Here is a 12,055-nt window from a genome sequence, read left to right on the forward strand (position 1 = left end):
GCCGGTTGGTCCAGAATCGCCCGCTCCCAGTTGCGAGAGATCTTCGACACCTCCAACTTGGACTTCGAGAGGTCGAGCTTCATGTCGTCAATGAGGCCTTCAATCGACGGTCGCCACTCATCGAGCGATGCGGTAACCTTCTCCAGAGCCACCATGCGCCCTTCCTGCGCCTGCTCGAAGTCCCGGATCTGGCGAGAGAGGCGCGCTTCCTGATCCGCAAAACGCGAATCCCACTTCTGGTCATGCTCGTTGAATTGACGGTTGATCTCTTCGAGGATAATTTTGGTCTCTGGATTCATGATTCCTAGTCGGTGCTGTCGTCGGGTGAAGTGGTCGTGGGCTAAAGGTTGGGACGGATCCAGATCTGCCGCAACCACAAGTTGATTCAAGCGGAGAAGGGAATTACGACGACCAAATTCCTAGCAACAGCTCACTGCTAGAAACTAGATCGAGCCAACCGGATCACTTGCTCAAATCAACCGATGGAGGAAAAGCGGATCGATGTGGAAGCCCCAAAATCGGTGTCTCTGATACCAATTGTCAGCAATAGGCAAGAAGTAGAAGCAATTTGGGTAAAGATGAGACGAACAGCACAGAGATCAGGCGAGAAGGAGAGGCCAGAAGGAGGAGTGCTTGGAGTTTAGAATCTGTTTACATCATTCATCATAATCCTCTCTCTCTCGCCCTCGCGTCTTTTTTACATGGCTTTCGCCCGTAGGTGCTCGCAGGCACAGTCACAGCCAATCCGCGTCAGCCAGACGCACGTTGGGCCGGCGAACTCGTTTTCCAGCCCGTGGCACCTGGGCCGCTTCTTCTGAAGTCTCCACCGTAGATGGGCCGCTAACAAACTCCTCCGCATTTCCACACCATCTCGGTCTGCTCTTCGTCTTCGTTTGCATCCCTGAGCTGAGCTTCCCGCCAGGGCCACCGCCACCTCCGTCCTCCCATGGCGCTGGTTCCAATGTGATACGCGGAGGTGCGGTTGGTCGGTCCTGAGGAGTAGTACGGAGAGGGTGGGAGAGGAGACGGAGAGCCAGCGGCAGCACCGGCTTTGGTTTTGCGCGTGGAGGCGGGAGAGGAGATGGCGAGCGGCGAGGGCTCGGCCGCGGTCTCGGAGGAGGGGGAGATGCGGTCGCTGGCGCTCACGCCGACGTGGTCCGTCGCCACCGTGCTCACCCTCCTCGTCGCGGGCTCGCTCCTCATCGAGCGCTCCATCCACCACCTCAGCAATGTGAGTGCCTGCCCAATCAGCACGAACATGCACTCTCTGCCTTCTCTCTCATGATTACCTGCTTATCATGCTTTGTAGGATTACCTTTCTTTTGTCCATGTTCATTTTTTTTCTCGGATTTGAAAACAACAGTTGGTTGTGATTTAAGAGTTGCTTTCAGATATCATATGATCAGTTGTTGCTTTATTAGGATCCTGTTTGGAGAAATTGTTTGCTTTATTAGCACAAACATGCACTCTCTGCTCTATTCAAACTCCATCTGCTGTTACCTTTCTCATTGACTTCGTTAGGTTAGGTGTCGTATTATCAGTATCATCAGTCTTTTTTTCCCGGCAACCAACTCATGATAGTCAATTTTTCAGTGGTTGAAGAAAACTCACCGGAATCCACTTTACAAAGCAATGGAGAAGATGAAAGAAAATATCCATAATTCCACATATGCGTTCTTTGTTATGTTTTTCATGAAAGAGGCTTAGCTACCTTTTCGTTGCAGAAATGATGCTGCTTGGATTCATATCTCTGCTTCTGGCTGCGACGTCAAGAATCATCTCTGGGTTCTGCATCGATTCCAAGTACTACAACAGCAGATTCTCCCCATGCATCAAAGAAGAGGTTGAAGAATCGATAAATGCAGAGCATGCCATTGCTCACGCACGCAAGCATCTACTGGAGGTTATCCCGCACCATTCAATGAGGAGAAATCTAAAAACTAGTTACCATAACCATCAAGGCTGCCGTGAGGTGTGTAAATGTTTGAGTTTGGCAAAACTGTCTCGAAGAGTTAATACATAGCCAATCATCTTACTAAAACTTATATTAATTTTTCAGTTTTGCTTCTTTTGGTGTTCTTATAAAGTTCGTTTGATGTGCAGGAATACAAGTCGTTTGTTTCGCATGAAGGTTTGGAGCAGCTGCACTGGTTTATATTTGTAATGGCTGTGACTCATGTGACATAGCTGCTTGACGATGTTGCTAGCAATACTCAAGGTTTTAACCCTTTATCATATGATAGTATTTCTATCTTTTTTATTTGTAGTTCCATTTAAAGCACAAATTAGCCCTTTAGTTTCGACCAAAGGCCTTATTATACCTGATTTTTATAGAAAGCAAACGCCAAATTAACCCCTTTTATCAAAATACACTCTACTGTACATAGCTTATATGGAAAACTGACATTGCTGAAGCTTGTATGTTTTCATCTATATATCAAACAGTGTGTCAGTCTATTGATTACAAATTGATCCATGATGAAGCATTAGAATTTTGAATACACTATGCACATGAAGGGATCGAGTTGGATTTGCGTATATCAATAGATAAGTGTCGCGGAAATACGTATGTTGCGTTGGATTTGCGGTCATACAAGAAGGGATCGAGTTCGGAACGATAATGTACGTGATAGATTAGGGGTAGCACCAATTGAAGAAAAGCTTAAATTGGAAATTTATTTGATGTAATGATGCGAAACAGAAGTGAAAGGCTTTTGAGAATAAGGCATTTCTTAATAAGGAAATCAGTAATCAATTTGTACTCTTCTGGTCTGAAACTCCAAATAACACATTCTGGGGCAATGTGTTCATTAAAAACATTGTTCAGGGAGACTGTAGTATATTTTTTTAATTGTTGCTTTAGAAGGTCATCTTAATGGCTCTTGCAGGGAAACTGTGATATCTTTTCTTGAAAATAGATCTGCAATAATTTTAATCTTGTTTTCCTAAGCGAAGTATTTTCATAACCTAGGGGTGCATCTGATTCAACAAAGCTTCTCTTCCCTTACTTCTGTAGTTGGAGCATTTTCCTATGTCATTGGTGATACTAACCATATTGTCATCAAACTCAGTCTGATTATTCGTCTTCTAATTTGCGTTTGACAGAGATTGCATATGAGTCAGCAACTAGAAGGCAGCCAACACTTACCAAATCCTATTCATTCCGCTCTTGGAGCCAAAATAATGTGGTCATGTGGCTTGTGCATTGAGGCAAATAAACTTTATAGCTCATCGGAGGCAGAATGTTCTGCTTCCATGCTTAGGGTCAAGAAATATTACTATTATTATTTCACTGTTGCAGTTGCACTTACGATTTTGATTATGCTACCATGCAGGTTTGCTTTATTGCGCAATTTGGTCAGTCTGTTGTTCGAGCAGACTACCTTATCCTGCGCAAGGGTTTTATAATGGTATGCCAGTTCTTTGCTCTTCAATTCTGAGTAGAACTCTCCTATACTTGGCCTTCAGTGTGTTGGGCCTTACCTGATACCCTTTATATTGGTTTATTGAGTGTTGCTATTTGTAACCGATTAGAGACACGCTATAGTTCCATCCATACTGCTGTGAACTAAATGTAAACCCTTGTAGTCATGTACTCATGTTTGACTTACTGATGATTGCAGATCCACAATCTTCCGCCAACATATGATTTCCACAATTACATGATACGCTCAATGGAAGAGGAGTTTGAGAAGATTGTTGGAGTGAGGTTAGTGTAATAGTAAGCCCTGTTTAGTGTCTGGTTGGCTGCATATGCATCTCTAGTTTTTTTTTTCATATTGGAGAAATATGATCAGCTAATAACTTACTCCTTTTATGCAGTGGACTGTTGTGGGGCTTCGTTGTTTGTTTTATGTTATTTAATGTAGACGGTAAACTTCGAACCACTTTCCTTCCTTTGAGATATTTTTGTTTCCTCACTGTCCAACGTTCGTAAAGGGTGATTTTGTTTTAGGATCCAACCTGTACTTTTGGATAGCAATCCTTCCTGTAACAGTAAGTTGTAGCCTGCTTCAACATTCTGCAACCTAGATTTCTCTGAAAAGTTTTGGCCTTAACTGGAATGCGAATGCTGTGTATCTTGTTCTTCTAGTGGGTGCAAAGCTGCAGCATGTCATTGCAACTCTAACAGCAGAGGGTGCGAAGATGAGCACCTACGGGCCAAGGATACAGCCAAGGGATGATCTCTTTTGGTTCAAGAAACCAGAGTTTCTCCTTTGGTTAATACACTTCGTTCTCTTTCAGGTACATGTATACTGCTAAGTAATTTGAAAGCAGATAAGAGATTAACATAAACTTACTCGTGCTTCAATTTGATAATTGTGCAGAATGCCTTTGAGTTGGCTTCGTTCTTCTGGTTCTGGGTATGATTTCTGTCCAGTCCATGTGTTTCAAATAAATTGTGTGATCACGGTGAGAGCCTTTCTGTTCATTGCAAAAGCTATATGATAACATATATATCTGTTGACTTTGCTGCAGTGGCAATTTGGTTATGATTCATGCTTCATCAAAAACCACCTTTTGGTATATTGCCGCCTTATACTGGGGTATGGATTTCAGAACCCTTAGTTTCTTCTCTTTCAAAAAAAAAAAGAACCCATAGTTTCTACTAGTACTCATTTAAATCATGAAACTAAAATAATATCTGTCTATATATATATTATATGTATGATAATTGATAAACTCCACCGATACAAAATGTCAGGTTTGCTGGACAGTTCCTGTGCAGGTACAGTACATTGCCTGTTTATGTTGGATACTCCTATGTGCTATAGATAGGCAGCATGTTTTCGAGTAGTTAGACATGCAGCCATGGCCGGACGTCGTGCGTGCGTGGGGATGGACACGCACCTCTCTCGCGTCGTGCGCGCCATGGGCGGCATGATCAGTTTGTATTCCTTTATATATCAAATATATGCATCAGAAAACGTTGCGTTTTGCAACAAAAATTCCCTGTGTCCAGTTCATTTTCTTCTTGTTCATCCACCTCGCCACACAGCAGCTCGCCGCCGGCGTAAACCGCCGTCTGGTGACCAACAAGTGGCATCAGAGCCTGAAGGTTGTGAGGACCCGCAGCGCCGACATGGGTTCGCCGCCGCGCCGTGGCCGCACCCCGGAGAAGAAGGAGAAGCCGGAGGGCTCCGGCAGCAAGACGCCGCGCCGCTCTCCGTCACGCTCACCACCGCGTCGCTCACCGCGCCGCTCCCCACGTCGCTCCCGGGCACCACGCCGGTCACGCGGCCGACAGCCTCGCGAGATCGTCGTCGAGCGCATTGTCCGTGAAGGTGGCGGTTCCGGGACCTGGCCGCAGCTGACGCGCAGCAACTACCACCAATGGTCGCTGCGCATGAAGCTGAAGCTGCAGGCCCGTCACCTCTGGGAAGCCGTCGAGTACTCCGACATCGTGGAGTACGACGAAGACCGGAGTGCCCTCGACGCCATCTGCAGCGCGGTGCCGGAGGACATGGTGCCCGTGCTCGCCACCAAGGACACCGCCCACGACGCCTGGGAGGCCATCAAGACACTCCGCATCGGCGACGACCGTGTGCGGAGGTCCACCGCCCAAACCCTTCGGGCGGAGTACGAGGGCATCACACTCCGCGCCGGCGAGGCCATCGAAGAGTTCGCCCTCCGCCTCACCAACATCACGCAGAGGATGGCGGCCCTCGGCGATCCGGAGCCAGAGCCTCGTGTGGTGGCCAAGTACCTGCGCGTCGCACGCTCGCGGTACAAGCAACTGGTAATATCAATCGAGACTCTTCTTGATTTTTCCCAGTTGTCGATTGAAGAGATCACCGGCCGGCTCAAGGCGGCCGACGACGTCGAACCGACGCCGCCGCGGAACGCAAGCGATCAGCTGCTCCTAACGGAGGAGCAGTGGATCGAGAAGTACAAGAACAAGAAGGAGTCCTCCCGCGGCGGCTCCAGCTCTGGCGGTCGCGGCAGAGGCCGGGGTAGAGGACGGGGGCGCGGCTCCGGCGAGTCACGTCCGCCATCGGACTCTCCCTGCCCACGCTGTGGCAAGAAAGGCCACTGGGCTAGCGACTGCCGCAACAAGAAAAAGGAGGAGCCGGCCCACCAGGCCCATGTGGCCCAAGAAGAAGAGCAGGGCACGCTCATGATGGCCATCGGCTCAGCCCAGGAGGAGCAGAAGCAGTCACCTCCGCCTCCGGTCTTCTCCGACCAGACGCCGCCGCCGTCACCTTCATTGTCATCGACCGTCCAGATCCACTTCACCGAGCGCAAGGTCTTCGCCGCGCTCGACGGGGAGCCCGATCCGGACCCGAAGCGATGGATCATGGACACCGGCGCCTCAAACCACATGTCCGGGTCCAGATTCGCCTTCGCCTACCTCGACACCACCGTCCACGGCTCCGTCAGGTTCGGCGACGGCTCCATCGCACAGATCGAGGGAAGCGGCACCGTCCTCTTCACCTGCAAGAACGGGGAGCATCACTCGCTCCCCAACGTCTACTACCTGCCGCGCCTCACCGCCAACATCGTCTCCGTCGGCCAACTTGACGAAGGAGGATACCAGGTGCTCATCGAAGACGGCGTGATGCGTGTGCGTGACGAGGAACGCCGCCTACTAGCGAGGATTCCTTGGAGCCCCGGGCGCCTGTACGTGCTGGAGGTCACCATCGCGCGTCCGGTGTGCCTGGCGGCGCGCGCCGACGAGGAAGCGTGGACCTGGCACACCCGATTCGGCCACATCAACTTCACCGCGCTCCGGAAGATGGGGCGCGATGGGCTGGTGCGCGGCCTTCCCCTGCTCAAGCAGGTGGAGCAGGTCTGCGAGGCCTGCCTCGCCGGCAAGCAGCGCCGGGCGCCCTTTCCACAGAAGGCGCTCCGGCGTTCCACCGAGGCCTTGCAGATTCTTCACGGCGATCTCTGCGGCCCCATCACACCTCCAACGCCGAGTGGCAACCGGTACTTTCTACTGCTAGTTGATGATTACTCACGTTATATGTGGATCGCCCTGTTGCCGAGCAAGGACGCTGCTGCCGCCGCCATCAAGAACATTCAGGCCGCGGCGGAACGCAAGTCCGGCAAGAAGCTGCTCGCCCTGCGTACCGATCGCGGGGGCGAATTCGCGGCAACGGACTTCACCAACTACTGCGCTCAACTGGGGGTCCGCCGCGAGCTCACGACGCCGTTCACTCCCCAACAGAACGGCGTTGTGGAGCGGCGCAACCAGTCCGTCGTGGGCACGGCGCGCAGCATCATGAAGGCCAAGGCGCTCCCGGGCGTGTTCTGGGGGGAGGCCGTGGTGACAGCCGTCTACCTCCAGAACCAGTCCTCATGCAAGGGGATTGATGGAAAGACGCCGTACGAGCTCTGGACGGGGAGTACGCCGGCGGTACACCATCTCCGCACGTTCGGGTGCATCGCCCACGTCAAGGTGACTGCGCCCAACCAGAAGAAGCTGGCCGACCGGAGCCGGCGCATGATCTTCGTCGGATACGAGCCCGGCTCCAAGGCGTACCGTGCGTACGATCCTCTGACACGGCGCGTCCACGTCAGCCGCGACATCATCTTCGACGAGGCGGCGCAGTGGACATGGACTCCCGACCACGACGTCGACCCCGGCGACTTCATCATCGAAGAGTCCATGGCGGAGGAGCCAGCCGTGATCACCACCAGCAGCACGAGAGAGCTCGGCGCCACCTCTGCTCCCGCTACGTCGCGCTCCGCCAATCCGGTTCCGGCGCGTCGACAACATCCTCGGCCAGTCCACTCCACCCGGCTTCGTCGACCGGAACCTGGAGGAGCATCTCTTGCTGGCAAGCGACGCCGAGCCGACGACGCTTGGAGAAGCACTCAAGCACGACCACTGGCGCCACGCTATGCTGGACGAGATGACATCCATCGAGGCGAGTGGCACGTGGGAGCTCGTCGACCCTCCCCCGCGCGTCAAGCCGATCGGCCTGAAGTGGGTCTACAAGACCAAGAAGGATGCCACGGGCGTGATCACGAAGCACAAGGCTCGACTCGTCGCCAAAGGCTACGTGCAGCAGCAGGGCATCGACTTCGACGAAGTGTTCGCGCCGGTGGCGCGGCTTGAGTCCGTGCGGTTGCTGCTGGCCCATGCCGCATCACAAGGCTGGGCAGTGCACCACATGGACGTCAAGTCCGCGTTCCTGAACGGCGTGCTCCAGGAACAGGTCTACGTCGAGCAACCTCCTGGGTTCGTGCTGCGCAGCCATGAGAACAAGGTGCTGCATCTGGTGAAGGCACTCTACGGACTGCGTCAAGCCCCCCGTGCCTGGTATGCCAAGCTTGATTCCTCTCTGATCGAGTTGGGCTTCCAGAGGAGCACCTCCGAGCACGCCGTGTACCTGCGCGGCTCCGGGAATCGTCGCCTGGTCGTCGGGGTCTATGTCGATGACCTGGTGATCACGGGCGGCAACAACAACGACATCAACGCGTTCAAGGAGGAGATGAAGTCCAAGTTTCAGATGAGTGATCTCGGTCTCCTCCATTACTATCTGGGGCTGGAGGTCACTCAGAGCGAGACCGGGATCACAGTGTGCCAAAGTGCATACGCGGCGAAGATCCTGGAGTCTACAGGCCTGGCTGGGTGCAACCCCAGCCACACGCCCATGGAGCCTCGCCTGAAGCTCAGCAAACAGAGTGCGGCTCCACGGGTCGATCCAACCATGTACCGCAGCATCGTGGGCTCACTCCGCTACCTGGTGAACTCCAGGCCTGACCTTGCGTACTCGGTGGGGTACGTCAGTCGATTCATGGAGGCGCCCACCGCCGAGCATCTGGTCGCCGTCAAAAGGGTGCTCAGGTATGTGGCCGGCACATTGCAGTTTGGTTGCTGCTACAGGAGGAAGCAAGAGGCTCAGCTCGTCGGCTACAGCGACAGCGACTTGGCCGGTGACATCGACACCCGCAAGAGCACCACCGGAGTCGTCTTCTTCCTCGGCGGGAACGTGATCACCTGGCTGTCACAGAAGCAGCGCGTCGTGGCCTTGTCATCCTGCGAGGCAGAGTACATTGCCGGGGCCACAGCCGCGTGCCAAGGTGTCTGGCTCGCCCGTCTTCTGGCCGAGCTCAAGGGAGAAGAGGCGGGCACCTTCTCACTGAAGATTGACAACCAGTCCGCCGTCGCGCTCAGCAAGAATCCCGTGTTCCACGACCGAAGTAAGCATATTGATGTAAAATATCATTACATTCGTGAGTGTGTCGAGGAGAACAGGGTTCAAATTCAGTCCATTGGGACGGTGGAGCAGCTGGCGGACATCTGCACCAAGGCACTGGGGCGTGAACGCTTCTATGAACTGCGCTCCAAACTTGGTGTTCTTCATGTAAAGCAGGCACACTAGGAGTAGGAGGAGAATTGTTGGATACTCCTATGTGCTATAGATAGGCAGCATGTTTTCGAGTAGTTAGACATGCAGCCATGGCCGGACGTCGTGCGTGCGTGGGGATGGACACGCACCTCTCTCGCGTCGTGCGCGCCATGGGCGGCATGATCAATTTGTATTCCTTTATATATCAAATATATGCATCAGAAAACGTTGCGTTTTGCAACAAAAATTCCCTGTGTCCAGTTCATTTTCTTCTTGTTCATCCACCTCGCCACACAGCAGCTCGCCGCCGGCGTAGACCGCCGTCTGGTGACCAACAGTTTATGCGCTGGTCACTCAGGTAACAACACATTTACATGTATATATGCCAAAATTAAGCTTCAGATTAAATGACATTTCTGATAAATACATATCGATTGGTTTGATTAGTTTTCAAATGTTAGAAATGCATCAGTACGGAGGAGAAGACTTGATTCTGCATCTTTGCTAAATGATATGCTTGCACGGCAACAGATGGGGTCCAAGTACAAGGCGGCACTGATCCCACGGAGGATCAGAGAGACCATACACGGGTGGGGAAAGGCGACGAGGAAGAAGCGGCGTCGCCGGCGCGGCGACGGCTCGACGGCCTGCACGGAGACGAGCACGGTGTGCTCGCTCACCGACGATGACGAGGACAGCTTCGACGATCACCACCACCACGGGCCGTCGGACGAGACCCCGAGAGCCGGGGGCCGCCCGCCGTACCTGAAGATCGAGATGCATCGTCAGTCGGGCAGCGGGCACGGGCACGACAGCCCCAGACCCGGCGCCCCGTGCTTCCACCCCGCGCCCATGCCGACGCCGGGCAGCGGCGGCGGCGGCGGCAGCGGGCACGCCATGCTCCTGCAGCAGGCCTCTGTCTCCGCGCCGTCGTCGCCGTCGTACCGCGGAGGCAACGTGACCAGGTCGGCGTCCATGCCCGGGTTCGCCGCGCTGAGGACGGGCTCCGGTACGCCGACGCGCATGAGCCATGAGGAGCCCACGTGATGCGCTTGCTAGTGCAGACTGAAGACTGAGCTGCTAGTGTAGCACTGGATTTGGAGGTAGATCATCGTATAGACATATATATGCACTTATATATACGAAAAAACAATGGGAGCATTGCAACTTCCTCAAGGTGTTGTAGATGCTCTTGATGCTCGTCGACGAGCCTTTCTTTGGGCAGGTCAAGAATCTGTTTCTCAGTGCTTGGTCAGCTGGACTAAAGCTTGCTTGCCAAAGGAGAACGGTGGCTTGGGTGTTCGAGATCTTTCTCTCCACAATACCTGCTTGCTCATGAAACTGCTCCACAGAGCACACACTGCGACAGACTCAGCATGGTCTTGCTGGCTTGAAACTGAATTTGGAGGTCCTCTTGAAGCACCGGAGTCCACTAGTGTCGGAACACATTGGGCTTCACTACGTCAGCTTCTACCTGACTATCGGCTGCTCACCACGGTAGAGGTGGGTGATGGGCGTTCTACATCATTCTGGCACGATTGCTGGCTGGCGGCTGGACCGCTCGTAGATGCCATGCCTGCTCTCTACACCCACGCCCGTCGCCCTGAAGCCTCGGTTCATCATGTGCTTGTCTCTGATCTAAGATTGGCTTTTGTGCCCCGGCTTTCTTCTGTTGCCACTGAGGAGCTCGCCCAACTGACCGCTGTGCTTGCAGAAATTAATCTCACCAATGCTCAGGATGTTCGCCGCTGCCCATGGGAGGACAAAGCACATCGTCTCAGTTCGTCCATGATATACAAGTCTATCATTATAGTAGGTGGCAGCTGTGACTATTATAAGTTCATTTGGGAGAACTGTGCCCCTCCCAAAGTTAAGTTTTTTGGCCGGCTACTCGTCCAAGACAGAATCCAAACACGGGAGAATTTATTCAAGAAGAACTGCATTGACTCAGACCTATGTGAGTTGTGTGGTGCTCAGGTTGAAAGCACAGCTCATCTTATTGCCGGTTGCGCCTTTGCAGTTGGCTTTTGGCACTGGATTGGTGTGCAAATTGATGAAGAAGATGTTGCTGCTCTTTGGCGCGTTCAACCACCGTCCACCATCCCTGCTGCCCACTTCAATGCCTTTCTTCTACTTTGTTGTTGGCGTCTCTGGAAGCACAGGCACGATGTTGTGTTTCGTTCCCTGCCCCCTTGCTACACTCGCCTCTTCGCGGGGTGTCGTGAAGATGCCGAGCTTTGGGCATGTAGGTTGCCCCTATCAGATAGACATGTTGCCCATGCTTGGACTTTGTTGTTCTCCTCTCCACCCCATGCTAATTTCTCCATAAACGACATGTAACAAACTGCTCATGTATGCTTCTTTTATGAAATGAAAAGGTGGGGATGCTCTCCCCCCCCCCCCCCCCCCCCCCCCCCCCCCCCCCCCCCGAACTTCTCAAAAATATATACGAAAAAAAAGGTTTGGATGAGAAATGGCTTCTCCGATCCGTGTTCCGTGTCGCACACGAGCACCATCCATGGCGAACGAACCACCCAAACGAGGAGCAACGGCAGCGGTGAACGGACGCCGCAGGTGCCCAACAACTCCCACGCGCTGGCCGCAACCGAACGTGCACGCGCCGCCAGCGCCAACTAACCATCCGGAACCTACAAATATACACACGGAGGTCCGGAACTATCGCGCTCTCCATTCCCGTCCCGTCCCACCCCAGGGCCCCAGGGCTCGTTTCCATTCTCGACAGCTCCGCCGCG

General features: G+C 53.1%; 1 pseudogene; it reads left to right on the top strand.

Moving 5' to 3' along the window:
- The first annotated feature begins 1,081 nt into the window (after positions 1–1,081).
- Positions 1,082–11,681, top strand: LOC136498114 (MLO-like protein 14; annotated as a pseudogene).
- Positions 11,682–12,055: the final 374 nt, after the last annotated feature.

This window comes from Miscanthus floridulus, chromosome 12, assembly GCF_019320115.1.
Source record: "Miscanthus floridulus cultivar M001 chromosome 12, ASM1932011v1, whole genome shotgun sequence".
Classification (NCBI taxonomy): Eukaryota; Viridiplantae; Streptophyta; class Magnoliopsida; order Poales; family Poaceae; genus Miscanthus; species Miscanthus floridulus.